Source organism: Nasonia vitripennis, unplaced genomic scaffold (genome assembly GCF_009193385.2).
Source record: "Nasonia vitripennis strain AsymCx unplaced genomic scaffold, Nvit_psr_1.1 unplaced0244, whole genome shotgun sequence".
Classification (NCBI taxonomy): Eukaryota; Metazoa; Arthropoda; class Insecta; order Hymenoptera; family Pteromalidae; genus Nasonia; species Nasonia vitripennis.
This window is the reverse complement of record NW_022280023.1, coordinates 329,962-342,065: the sequence shown is the minus strand read 5'-3', so window position 1 is coordinate 342,065 and position 12,104 is coordinate 329,962. Positions and strand designations below refer to the sequence as shown.

The 12,104-nt window shown below is 38.9% G+C and overlaps 1 protein-coding gene and 1 long non-coding RNA gene across 4 annotated transcripts in view; one reads left to right on the top strand and one right to left on the bottom strand.

Annotated features, from left to right (window-relative positions):
- LOC107981611 overlaps positions 1 to 12,104 on the bottom strand; it is a 325,738-nt gene that overhangs the window by 264,074 nt on the left and 49,560 nt on the right. The window lies entirely within an intron of this gene.
- The window catches only part of LOC116418337, a 265,518-nt gene that overhangs the window by 244,629 nt on the left and 8,785 nt on the right, over positions 1 to 12,104 (top strand). The window lies entirely within an intron of this gene.

Sequence of the window (12,104 nt, the reverse complement as noted above, 5' to 3'; positions counted from 1 at the left end):
AGCGGACCCATTACGTCACCAGCACCTGTTTCCCATGGACGCGAGAAGTTGCGGCTGCCCATCTGACCAGCTGGTTTTCATTGTTCAACTTTGCATTGTTGACAGATCAAGCAGCTTCGGACGTAATTTGTCACATCTTTTTTCATCGATGGCCAATAGTATGACAGGGCGACTCTTTCTTGCGTTTTCTTGCGGCCGAAATGACCTGACGTCGCTTCGTCATGACACTCATTCAAAACTTGAGTTCTTTTCTCTTTCGGAAATACTAATTTCCAAGCATTCTCATCTTCGAAAACATCATCGACGAATGCGTCAGGCCGGTAGGTATATAATTTTCCACCTAATAACTTCCAGCCAGGAAATTCTAGCGGGTTATCAGTTACTTCCTTCTTTAATTCGGTGTACCATTTGTCAGTTGTTTCGTTCTCTGGTGTAATACTCGCAATAATCGGACGTGTCTCTTCTGCGTCGTCTCCTTCGTAAAGTCTCGACAGCGCATCTGGAACCACATTCATTGAGCCTTTGCGATGTTCGATCGTGTAATCATATTCCTGCAATTCAAGTGCCCATCTGGCTAAACGTCCAGTTGGATTTCGTAAATTACTTAGCCACTTGAGACTGCTATGATCGGTGATCACCAGAAAATGGTGACCTTCAACGTACGGATGGAATTTTTGTATCGCCCAGAGAACCGCTAAGCATTCGCGCTCGCTCGCTGAGTAATTCCGTTCCGCCGGAGTCATAGTGCGACTCGCGAACGATAACACACGTTCTTCCCCTTCTATCACCTGCGTTAAAACAGCACCAAGGCCTGTGCCAGAAGCGTCGCATTGTAGACAGAAGGTTTTATTAAAGTCTGGTCGGTGGAGAGCCGGAGCGGATGCTATCAGCATTTTAGTTTGCTCGAACGCGCGTTCTTGGTCCTCCCCCCAAACGTAGCTTGTTCCTTTCTTAAGCAGTCGATTTAAAGGTTCGACTATCGTTGCAAAATCTTTGAGGAACTAGCGTCGAATGGTGAACGAAGACCGCGCCTAAATTGCATCCTTCACGTAAGTCAGGTACTACTAGCGTAGTAAGCGCCCTGGTTTGTCCACCGATCGTGAAGGGCAAGTCGACTGTTAAAGTCACCATTGAGGTTTTACCGTCCGCCATGCAGGCGACTATTCCGTCACATGGTTTTATTTCTGCGTTACATGTACTGACTAGTTGTACGGACGTAGCCCCGATGCAAGTTTGAGTGGCTCCTGAGTCGTAAAGGGCCCTGACCCTGAATTCACCTACCTGCGCCTGTAGCCACCAGCACTGGTCGGATAAAACAGCGTTACTACTGGTCGCTGCGCAGTGTGCTATTGCAGTCGGATTTAGTTGTTCAGTCGACTGTGATGCCGAGATCCCTGAATTAACCTCGGGGTCAGTACGGATCTCGCTTACTGTTCCCCTTTGGCTTTTCCCGCACAATTGGGACACGTCTTCTTCGTAAAGCCCGGTGACTTACAAGTCCAGCAAGCTAGTTCTCTTTTTTCCTTGTTTGCTGAGTCACTCGAATTTCCAGACGGTTTATTGGCCTCCTTGGAGTCGGACTTATTTTTCACATCTGTCGGCACTGTGGACTTCGTCTGCTGATTTTCCCCAAAGGTTTTCTTCTTACCCTGGGTAGATCTATTGGAACCAGAGAGGTGGCTCCTTTGCATCCGTTGGACAGATAGCTGCTATCGCCGGCTGATTTTTATTCTTTGCCTTCTCCTGTGGATTATAAGCCGCTCCTGGTAGCATAGATTTCTCCGGAGTAGGGGGTGGCTTGTAACGTGATTTTGCTCTCGTCCGTTTCTCGGCACTCACAGCTTTACTCTTGAATTCGTTTAGAGTTTCGAATTCCATTCGACCGAAAATCAATTTTAACTCTGGATTCATATTTTGATATAAAATATCCAGCTGTTGTCGAACTGGTAGGGCATCCGGCATACGGTTGAATATCATGACCATGCTAACGTAGTAATCGTTTACGTCTTCGTGTGGTCCTTGCGTACGTGAACTCGCCTCCACAATTAGTTGTGAGCGCTCTTCGTCTGTCATGCCGTACGTTGCTCTGGCTTCCTCGCAGAAATCTTTCCACGTGTGCCATTTCGGACGTTCAACCCTAGCCCATTTCAATGCTCTTCCTGATAGTAAAGAGGTGGTGTGTGATAACGCATCTAACAATTCTTCTTCTGAAATCCTTGGACGAGCTAGTTTCCTGCAACCTTCCACTAATCTGATAAACTCTTCTACATCTTCTATTGACGTGCCTCCGAATTTTACATTCCATTTCCGTATTTTGTCGTTAATATCGGCGGAATTTTCTCTCAACGTATTTTGGAGGTTAGAGTCATAATATCCAGACGTATTAGTCTATAGGTTGCTTGGACCTCGTTCTGAAACCAGGCGATTCGGACGTATTGGCTGGTCCCTCTCTCTCCAAGCATTCCCACTCCTTTGCTGGGAATCACCACTATTTTGTGGTTGGTTTTTTCTATGCTGATCGCACGTCTGGCAACACTGGCTTTGGTGACATGTCAGTACTTGTGCCTGTTGTGCCATTCTGTTCTGTGAAAAGATATTCCTCTCGTAACTCGACTGTTGTGACGTATACGGAGGCTGAATCGGCCGTAGTTGGCCAGGCGTATGGTTGTGTGGTGTCGACTGTTGACTTAGCCTTCGCTGAGGTTGCTGGTATATGTTGCTATCTTCTAATTCTGAAGTTGAGAGATTCTTGTTCGTTGGTTCGAAATACCTGGTCGTGTACGTCTCATTAAAATCTACGTGTTTACTCTTGGTCCCTACTGATGGTGGCGCATCTTCTTTCGACCGTGTAAATTCTGATGTTCTTAAACGGGTACTACACGCTGGGGGCTCTCTCTGAGCGCTGTTAGCTATACGTAATTTCTTTATATATTCGCAAGCCTCATCTTGTATTTTCTTATACTGTGCGATTTCGTCGTCTTTCTTTAATAGGTCGTCGACGACTCTCCTCGGTAAGTTGTATGTGCAGCCGTCGCTGGCTAAATACATTAGGGAATCGACGTTCGATGTTCTCTCTTGTTCATCTGCTAATTCTGGGGGATTCACGTCTATTCTTATTTGAACTGGACTTTCGAGGCTTTCCTCAACAACGTCATTTCCTACCGTGCTAGTATTATCGCACGGATTACCACCGAAAATTGTTGCTAACGGTTGTCGAACCTGTTCTCTATGTAGCGGTTGACCGAACCCTATTGTTACTGGTTCCAACCAGCTGAATTCGTTTTCGACGCCGCTTGGATTGCTGCAATCCGTAGGCTGATACGCCTGTTGCTCCTGGCTTTCAGCATCAGGATTGCTGATTGCATTTCTTTGGTGCAAAATTCTTAGGCTTATTTGATTCGCGTTCCGCTCTTCTTCTTTAAATATGCCGCTGACTTCTTGAGGGATGTAGTTTGTTATGTACGACGCGCGTCGTGTCGCCCGCGACCTAAATAACTCCTCCGAATTTAACAGGGTTAGCGACGGACGGAAGTCTTCTGGCGCGTAGTCACCTGCTAGGCACCTAAACAATCGACGCATTCTGTCTTCATCAGCCCCCTATCCTGCAAACCTAAGAAATCTAACGCTTGACCTAACGTATTCGCGTCCATCGATCTTACGTGGTCTTGTATCGCTACATGCGATCTGCTTAAGTCTATGTACGAGCCAGTTAAAGACATTGTGCTCGTTGAGTATTCTGACATTTAATAGAAGCAGAGCCGAGTCAAATTCAGCGCAACCAAAAAAACTCAGGATTCAACAATCCAAGTTACTCTCGAAGTGAATTTAATACCTAGTTGTCGACACTGGAACACACGTTTGCTTTTTCGATTAATACGTGTGATTTAATTTTAATCACTCCATTAAATTTTTATAACGGTAACAATGATTTGTTTTTGAACCGCGATAAATTGCCTGACAGAGCAAGTAATCACGCACGTTTTGTGCTACAAGTTTTAAAATCTGAGAAAGAGAAAAAAAACTTACTAATTTGTAAAAAAACAATTCCACTTTAATAAATTATTTGTGAATTTAAATGTTACTAACTCCCTCTATCATGCAAAAAAAAATTTTCTACGCGATTCGAAAAAGCCATTATACGCCGGAGCGGCTGTGTTGATTGTATATGTATTTTTATTCGTACGTTTCTGTACTCAACTACGCAGCTATTTTTTTTCACAAAACCAGGCTCAAAATCTCGCGAAATTTCTCTAAATTATTATCGCGATTTATGCCTTAACATTCCTAATAACACAACAATTTGTTGCACTGCGAGATTACGGCTTAAACAGTAGTCAAGTATAAAAATTGCATCAGAGTGCAAAAAGAATTCTCAAAAATCCATACAATAGTTTGAATTCCTATACTGTCTATAGTTCATCCGTCTCACTCGCACTCAGCCAAAAATTTTCTGCCTAACGGGCGACACTGTAAGCATTCGAGCTCTCGGTTCGCGGCGCGCGATGTAAACAATGTATACACTCGCTGTCGCTGGCCGCTCGGTCGTTGACCGTTTCGAATTTGAAGGCTGATGCCTGCCGCTACAAAGTTAAACTGCGCCTATTATTCGACGCTGTCTAATAGTTCCTACCGTTGCGGTCAGTTTTTTTTTTCCGAGTCTCACTTACGTCTAGAATGTGTCGACACTGTAGCACGAGTAGCCGCTGTACAATTTTTGTATACTCGCTAGTTAAATTCGTTTTCATTGAAAATGTAGTCTTTACCTACCCCTATCAGTACTGCTTTATCTACCTTTATGCAGCTTTTAACTACAGGTTCAAAATTTTGATAGAATTCTAAAACTCTGGACCCAACTGGAAAATATGTTGAAAACAGAGGTATTGATCTGTAAAAAAAATAACGATTTGCGATTTAAACCGCTATATCTGTTGGACTTTTTTTCTTTTGTAATAATAAATGATTTTGATTTTCAAAACAAAATGCATCGTGCAAATACAAAGGTCCCAGATTTTTTGCACTTCTTGCAATGTGCAATAACAAATGTACGTTGTATGTCATATGCTCATTTCCATACAAATTTTCAAATTCTATGACGAATTTAATTAATAAATCATTAGCAAAAAATCTTCTTGGCTGATCGTATCCCGTAGTAAGATTTCAATACCACAAACTAATTTAGACAAATTTATTAAATATGCCGTAGGAAGAATTCCGTCTAAGCATACTATACAATAATAAAGCAGCCAGCTATGCCACTCAGGTGCTTTTCACGATCTACGAACAGATAAAGATCGTGGTGTTCTTGTAATACATTTTGGTGTCTTTATAGAAAGAAGTCGTTTATTTATAACACTTAAATTAACTGGAGATCCAACATAGTACGGTTTCTTGTAAGAACTTAAGATTATTTCAGTATACTGATTGATAACACCAAGGTAGACACAATGCATATACTATCTGGAGTCATTCTATCAGCTAAATCAAAGTATTTCAAATTTATAAGCGCTGAGACATCTTTAACTCCACTGACTTCCGTTATTGTTATTTCACCAGTCACTTCATCTTGTTTACGTGTAGAAAGCATGTTTTGGGTTATATTTTTACGAGTTCGAAGACGCTGGTATGTGTAATTCACTGGGTATTTTCTCAACCCATTAATGTTCTCAGTTGGGTGGTAGCAAAATGTACAGCCATAATGTCCATTAAATTGTTTCATATTTAACATACTGCACCTGCATACCGAATCCACGCAGCATGCAAGAGCAACGAATTTTGAATTTATTATTTGATTGTTTATTCTCCAATTGACTCTTTCAGATGATAAGTCGTTAAGCTGGTTTATTAAAGGTGGTAAAAATATGTTTATCGTGGGCTTCTGTTCATTCATCCATAGTCCTGCCAAAATAATGTTATCATCGCGTATGCTTGACGGTAGTTCATTTATCTTTAAAAAAACTGGCCACACACTGACATTGCTAGAATCACTAGCTTGGCACCCATCGGTATTAAAAATATATGAAAAATTATTACTGTTGAACAAAATATTATCAGGTTGTGACAGTCGCTTGTATAAATCTCCATCCAAAATATCTTCAATATTATCGTTGGGTTTCTTCTTTCGATTAGTTCTGTACTTTAAGTGAGGTTGCAAAAGAGGATTTTCTAATAATTCTTTCAATTGAGATTTAATATTTAGTGTTAAAAAAGATGGCATTAGTTTTGCATCATTAACTATGAACTGACATGAAACACATGTTATTTGTTTAGGTAATTCTGAACGATTGCTATAGTAATGTTTACACTTTGAACAATAAATATGATACGTAAACCAATATTTTCTTTCAGGAAAAAAATTTAACATTTTATATTTACTCATATGTAGAATTTATCAAATAGCTTATTGATCATAGTCATTATATCCAATAATGCTCCCCAAGTAAGTGAATGTCGAACTCCTAACAGCATGCACATTAACATTATTTCCCCATTGCTCGTATTTGTTTTCTTACGGACTCTTTCATTAAGATATATGATATTTTTATGCATTTTTCCTGTAGCTTTTTGATATTCATTAAATCTTATCTCTTCTTCATCTTCTTCACTGTCTGAGTTTTGTTCACTAGGCAAAAAAGCGTTAATCCAATCTTCTTCGTTATTGGTATCATATACCATTTCCATACTGGATACAGGCTTGCTTAAATGACTTTGTACCTCGTCCATTGCTTCAATTTGTTCAATTTGTTGAATTTCACGTCCTTCAAGAAATACATCTTTATTATCATCACAATAACTATGACTATCGTTGTCACTGTCACTTGCCTTATCTAACAACATCTGTAAAAATAATATAAAAGGTTTGTGTAATTTAAAAGTTATAAATAAGTTGTCAAAAAATATGTAATGAAACTCCAAGTAATTACATATTGTAAATTTTGCAATACTTTCAGAACATTTTTTTAACATTTAAAACCAATTTATTTAGTATATAATAATTATAAAATTAAATTTACTTACATCACTGAACATTTCGAATTTTCTTTTTTTCTGACCATATTTACTTGATCTTGGGATGGATGTTTTCGAATTAGGATCCATCCAAGTTTTGTATCCTTTACCCTTTCTTTCAGACATCGTATAATATTGAAAAATATATAAATAATAATATGTATTCTGTGCTATATAACTCGATGGAAATAAACGGCTCTGAGACTGATGCTAAAATGTGTTATTTGTAGGTTATATTATAGAAGCACAGCAGAAGCCAGAAGCACACTATATACATACGCGCGCACACACATGCACCCAAACACACGTATCGATGTATGAGTATGATGGGCATAGAGGCATAGTCTACTGGTTACTGGTGTAACATACCGAGTAGGACGCCACCATTGAAACCGCGGATAACTCGCGAATCTCACAGTAGGCGCGACGCGCGAAATTCGAACGCACAATATAAAAACGCCGAAACTTGAAAACTCGGAAAGAATTAGAGAACCGTAGAATGCAGGATTATCACTCGTCTCTCAGGAGGCTGCGGAGGGGGCAGCAGCACAGCAGTGCCAGGTCAACGCGCGCGTTCGCCGTCGGCTTTGCGACGGACCTTTCCACCACTCCAGCCACCCACGCGCACCCTCCCCCAAGGGCCTCAAAACACCATCGAAAAGGGAGAAACCGAGGAGAGATGCGCTAGAACGAGAGAACATCAAGCAGACTATTCCGAGACGCGTTCCGATTCACATCACATTTTTTGTAACCTACAGTCGAATAAACGCAAGACCTAGTACATTATTCTAAGTCCTGCTTACCATCAATTCAACTCGTTTCCATTACCGAACAAAATCCAGCTAAGATTAATTCCTCTCTTTCACACAACTTCAGCTCACTCAACGAAATATAGTCAATTTGAATTGTGCGCGCTAATCACGCTACCATTTTTGCCAAACGAACGCACCGGGTTCTCACACTGGTAGTCGAGTCGGGACGGTCACTGTTTCTCTTACATGTCTACAGAGTGCGCTGCACTAGTTCGCATATGCGAACATTGCGAACCACTATATACTATAGGTATTATGCTCTATGCCAAAGAAATGAGTACGTGACAAACAAAATTGTGCAATGTACGTTTACGTATTTATTAAGTCGACACAATCGTATGAATTCGTGAGAAGTGAGCAAATAGAAGGCTCTGAATTCGAACAACTTGGACATCAAAGCAAGAAATTTCGCAGCAAACCTTTTAAATGTTTGTTAAACAAAAAAAGTCAAATTTGCCAAGTATTAACTGTAGGAGGTTAGTAAAACATATATTTATTCAATTTATTGTTATGTTGAATAGTTCGTTTGCTTAATAATATACTACTCACTAACCTATAATAATTCTATGCATAGAAGTTTTCTTTCAAAATTTTTAATGAAGTATTTTATTGTCAGAAACGAAGGATGAGCTGACTAAGTTTATAGAAGAAGTTAGACCTCGTGCACCTAAGCTTAATGACTCGGATATGGTCATCAATGAGAAAGACATGAGTGAACAAGACAGAGAGAAGAAGTCTAGAAAGGTAAAAACTATAATACATTTTTATATTAACATACGTGTACCTATTTTTTTCTTATGTTATATTTCTAGGCAGCAAAAGTCAAAAAAAAAAAGATAACAGAGAAAGATGCAATGTCCACGATCATAAGTCAGTACCAACATACGTTACATGAACCACCTTTTGATAACGATATTGTACAAGAACAGGAAACTGGGTGATTGTGCGGACTTGAAAGTTGGTATAGAGACTCTCAAGAGTGTAGTGCAAAAAACCTGTTACGCGTTTAATTACTTTACGGGGAGCAGAAGGTGTACTTAGGTTTAAAGCCCTCGCGTCAAACAGCATTTTGAGAGCAACTATCACCTTCTGCCCTCTGTAAAGTAATCGAACTACACAGGTTACATGCACTACACTCTTGAGAGCCTATACCAATTTTCAAGTCTGCTCAATCAACCACTTTTGAAATGTTTCATTATTACAACATTTTGAAGATTGAAAATGGAATATTTCAAAACTGTTTGATTATGCAGACTTGAAAATTTTTATAGAGGTTCTCAAGACTGTAGTGCATGAAACCTGTGTAGTTTGATTACTTTATGAAGAGCAGAAGGTGTACTTAGCTTTAAAGCCCTCGCGTCAAAACAGCATTTTGGGAACAAAATACACCTTCTGCTCTCTGTAAAGTAATCAAACTACACAGGTTACATGCACTGCACTCTTGGGGGCCTTTATACCAATTTTCAAATCTGCCTGATCAACCACTTTTGAAATATTACAATTTCTAACTTCAAAATGTTGAAATATTGGAATATTTTAAAAATGGTTGATCGGGTAGACTTGAAAAATGGTATAGAGGCTCTCAAGAGTGTAGTGCATGTAACCTGTGTAGATTGATGACTACATATACTATGTGATGACTTTACGTATAGATTTTGTATCAATACATTGTTAATTTAATTTTTATTAATATTACATAATAATATTAATCATATTGTTCTATCAAATTATATTTGCAGCTGGTCAGTGAAAATAATCAAGTAGCACAATTGAAACGAAGATTACACCGGCACACAAAATAAAAAAAGTTGTTTGCGCGAGAAATCAGACTATCTATCTTTATGTTTTTCGGGTCGCTGAATTCGAATATAAGGTCAGTTAGGCCCCATCACGTCAGGGTCAAGGTCAGTTGGAGGTCAAATTAAGAAGAAAAGGTTTAAAAAAATTAAAATGCCATATATTTATGTTTTTTTGGTCGCTGAATCCAAATCCGGAATCAGTTTGATCCCATCTCGTCAGGTTCAAGGTCAGTTCAAGGTCAAACTGAGAAGAAATGGTTAAAAGAAATAAAAATGCCATACATTTATGTTTTTTTGGTCGCTGAATCTGAATCTGGGGGCAGTTTTACCCGATCACGTCAGGTTCAAGGTCAGTTCGGGGTGCTGCAATGGTGCAAACTGGGTGCCACAAAAAGTTTGCAGTAGATGTTATACGATGGTAACACGCTGGGAAAGAGATAAAACAGAAAGAAACTTGAAATTTACAAAACCAATGATATGGTCTTCTCCAACGTGTCAAAATGACTGCTATTTTTGTATGACTAATACCAAAGGTTTTAACACGGCTACTAAATCTAAAATTGTATACGCAGACGTTTCTTCAGTAGTGAAACCTGTGAGAATAGAAGTCAGGGATAAAACTGTTAGTATCGAACCCATGGATGTGGACCGCTCAGGCAAAGTAGAAGAAATGCAAGTTGATGAGTCCTGTGACGAAGAAGGTTCTGAGGTTGAAGAAGAATCTGACGAAGAAGGTTCTGAGGTTGAAGAAGAATCTGACGAAGAAGGTTCTGAGGTTGAAGAAGAATCTGACGAAGAAGGTTCTGAGGTTGAAGAAGAATCTGACGAAGAAGGTTCTGAGGTTGAAGAAGAATCTGACGAAGAATCCTCAAACGAAGAATACCTGCCAGCTAGTACAAGAAAAGCTCCAGAAACCTTTAACCAAGAAGAGTTAAGTGATCTTATTCGAATTTAGGATTACCTAAAGATGGAGGAGAATATCTAGCGTCAGTTCTTAAAACGAAAAATCTGTTAGCAAAAGGAACAACGGCCTCTTTTTATCGAGATAGAGAAAAAGAATTTAGGAATTTTTTTACGAACGATGAAGAGAATTCGTTGGTATATTGTATAGATGTTAAAGGTTTAGTTGATGCAATAAAACCGAATACGTATAAAGACGAGGAATGGAGACTTTTTATTGATTCGTCAAAACGAAGTCTGAAAGCTGTTCTGCTTCATAACGGAAACAGGTTTGCATCCATTCCCATAGCTCACTCGACTAAGCTGAAAGAGACTTATGAAAATTTAGAAATTGTATTGGAAAAAATAAAGTACTTGGAACATCAATGGAAAATTTGTGGTGATCTTAAAATTGCAACCATGATCTTAGGACAACAATCAGGTTTTACTAAAAATCCCTGCTTCTTGTGTTTATGGCATAGTAGAGACAGGGTAAATCACTACGTTAAGAAAGTATGGGTAACTAGAACACATTTTGAACCAGGATCGAGGAACATTATACGTACGCCATTGATTGACCCATCAAACTATCTGCTACCACCACTTCATATCAAACTTGGCCTCATGAAGCAGTTCGTCAAAGCTCTGGATAAAGATGGCGATTGTTTCCAGTATTTGGGAGAAAAGTTTCCCGCAATAAGTGAAGCTAAATTAAAAGAAGGTATTTTTGATGGTCCTCAAATTCGTACTCTATTTGAAGACGAAACATTTATCACAAAAATAAACGACACAGAAAAAGCTGCATGGCAAAGTTTTAAAACTGTTCGTGAGAACTTTTTAGGAAATAAAAAGAGTGAGAACTATCAGGAACTAGTTGAACAAATGTTGGAGAATTTCAAAAATTTGGGTTGCTTGATGAGTTATAAAATGCATTTCTTAGATTCCCATCTTGATTACTTCCCTCTTAATCTAGGAGATGTCAGTGAAGAACAGGGAGAACGATTTCATCAAGATATAAGTGTAATGGAGAACGATACCAAGGAAGATGGAATGTCAACATAATGGCAGATTTTTGCTGGACACTGAAGAGAGACATTAAAACAAATAACAAAAAGAGAACAAGAAACCCATTGCATAGGTCATTTGAAGTAAAAAGAGTTCGTTACAAGAGAAAAAAGGAGTAAAGAAAGACATCGAGAGTTACTAAGCTAGTGAAAAAAAGCAAAATAAGAAAAAAATATAATCGAAAGCAACTTTTCTCTGTACACAAGGAAGATATTATGTGATTAAATAAGATTTTTTACAATTTTTCGGTATCTTTTTCCATTTTCGGAAAGTTTTGATATGACATTTTAATCGATTTAAACTGTTTCTTCTCTTTGACCTTGAACTGACCTTGACCCTGACCTGATGGGACCAAACTGATTCCGGATTTGGATTCAGCGACCAAATAAACATAAATATATGGCATTTTAATTTTTTTAACCGTTACTTCCCAATTTGACCTCGATCTGACCTTGAACCTGACGTGATCGGGTAAAATTGACCC